Raw genomic sequence first — 2593 nt, 5'->3', positions numbered from 1 at the left:
GTTATTAAAATGTTTACCAGCTCTCTCTATCATATTCCTTATGGCAAAGGAAAGTGTCAGGACCAGTGATTATATTCAGTTGTCAGGGCTTTGTTGTTGTTTGTTAGTTGCCCGGAGTCTGTTGTGATCAAGGCGACCCCATCTGTGCAGAATCAAACTGGGCTCCAGGGGGGTTTCAGGCTGTGACCGTCTAGAAGCAGGGTCCCTGTTCGTGTGAGCAGTGGCTTAGCCTCTGTCTAATATGACTTGGAGAATTTCGGAACTGACAGGTCAGTTACTTTGTCAAATGTCTCTTAATGTGGGTTGGTCTGCTGTTTCCCCATGATGGGTTTCAGATTATCCATTTCGGGTAGGATGGCATAGAAGTGACGTTGTGTTCTCTGTGCTTCCTATCAGGAAGCTCATGATGTCAATTTTTGCATTATTGATGTTAAACTTGGATCACTTGGGTAAAGTGGGATGTTTTCCAGGTTTCTCCAATATTAGCTTTTAAAAATTTCCCCTTTGTAATCATTAAGGATCTTAAGGGGGGATACTTTGAGACTGTATAAATTTGTCATTACTCTACAAACTTGCAACCACTAGTATTAGCATCCACTGATGATTCTTGCCTGTCACACATTCATTTATTTATTGACCTCAAAATGAGCTCATAGACTCTTATTTTATCCAATGAGCTATAATCTATCACTCTCATTATTTGAATACTTAAGTTATTCTACATTTGGCCTTTTATTGTTATAACTGCTATTTTATCTTACTTAGTGAATACATTTTTTATTTCATTTTAAGAAGCGGCGGGAGGCTAAGAATGGTTATCTCATCCAAGGTCAAAGCCAGTAGGATCTGGTTATAGGGACGTGGATGCATAGCCATTCAGTGCATTTCCTTTTCAAATCAAGCAACCTATGTCTCATTCAGGGTAGCCCTTGATTTAAAAATCGCCCATGCTGACACTACCCTTTCAAAGGGAAATGAGCGCACTTGAGGAATGCTGGTGGCTGCTGTCCAAGTTGGGCTGCTGTCCCCAAAGCCAACAGTTAGAAACCACTGGTCGCTCCACACCCGAGAAAGTTGGGGCTGGCTACTCCCATAGGAGTTACAGTCTCAGAAACCCACAGGGCAGTTCTCCCCTGTCCTAAACATCAGTTCAGTGGCAGTGAATGAGACACTCCAGGCAGCAGGAGAGAAGGTATGAAGAAATTGGAAAGGACTCAAGGAAGGTTCCCAGAAGCAGTCACAACCCCCAAGCCCAAGCCCAATGCCACTGAGTCAGTTCTGACTCATAGCGACCCTAATAGGGTTTCTGAGGCTATAAATCCGTGTGCAGGCAGACAGCCTCATCTTTCTCCCGAGAAGCAGCTGGTGGGTTTGACGCAACAATAGAGTTCCCTTATGTCCCAATCACTGAACTGGTCACATGGCCGACGCCATCTGTGATAGAAGCCTCGCCCTTCCTGGCTTCCCTAGTGGGAAGAGGTGCTTGCCGTCCCCAAAGTTGGTTAGTTTTGATTGGGGAACTAGGGGCGGTATTCATTCCTTGTCAAATTCCGTCCTTCCATTTTCAGGGGCAGTATTCTTAAGAAAGCGTTTGGTGTCCAGGGACAAGCCCGGTTGCACTAGCCACTTTCTCCTGTATTCTTCGAGTGCAGACGCGCTGCCTGGAGCTGCTTGAGCTCAGTGTTCAGGAAGGTAGGAAGCAACGGGCCCAGTGTGTTAGCGTGACTGAGTAGCTAAGCCAACACCTACAAAGGTTTGCCTCTAGACCAGAGGAATCTGGGGGTCGTGACCCCTTTGGGGGGTCAAACGACCCTTTCACAGGGGTCACTTGATTCATAACAGTAGCAAAATGACAGCTCTGAAGTAGCAACAAAAATAATTTTATGGTTTGGGGGTCACCACAACAGGAACTGTGTTAAAGGGTCGCAGCATGAGGAAGGTTAAGAATCACTGCTCTAGACTTAGTGAACTGAAGATAACCCTATTTGTTTCAACTACTAGCAGTCAGTTTCCTCTTTCTTGAAGCCAAAATCATTTCTGATCCATGTAAGTAAAGGTCCTTGTGTCTTGTTACTTTTAATTTCTGCATAATTTCAGACTTAAAGAAAAGTTGCAGTAGGACAAAGAATTTCCCAAATGCTAGCATTTTACAGCATTCACTTTATCACTTCTCTCTCTATATCCATGTTCGTGTCTTCTAAGCCATTGGAGATTAAGTTGATATGATGTCCCTTCTAGTAAACTTCAGATTCATGCCAAAAAAACCCCAACAAGTTTTAAAAACGTAAGCACAGTGTAATTATTAAGTCAGAAAATTAGCCTTGCTACAATACTACACCCCTCCTTGCTGTTGACATGGTTAGATTCCAAAAACTAGGTCATTATATAAAAAATGGGCCTGGTGCCAATTTGGAGGATGACCACATCAGGTCACAAAGTGTAGAAGGAGTATATCGTTATCACCACAGAACCATGGCCCGGCCAAGTGCGCACCAGACCACCACAGCCAGCATCACTCTGGCTCCCGCCGCAGTGCTTATTATTGCCAAATGAGCATTGTCAATGTGCAAAAGAGTCGGATCGGAGACTTTTC

Source organism: Echinops telfairi, unplaced genomic scaffold (assembly GCF_000313985.2).
Source record: "Echinops telfairi isolate 266 unplaced genomic scaffold, ASM31398v2 ScPeMD7_7;HRSCAF=31, whole genome shotgun sequence".
Taxonomy (NCBI): domain Eukaryota; kingdom Metazoa; phylum Chordata; class Mammalia; order Afrosoricida; family Tenrecidae; genus Echinops; species Echinops telfairi.
Note: the sequence above shows the minus strand (reverse complement) of the source record.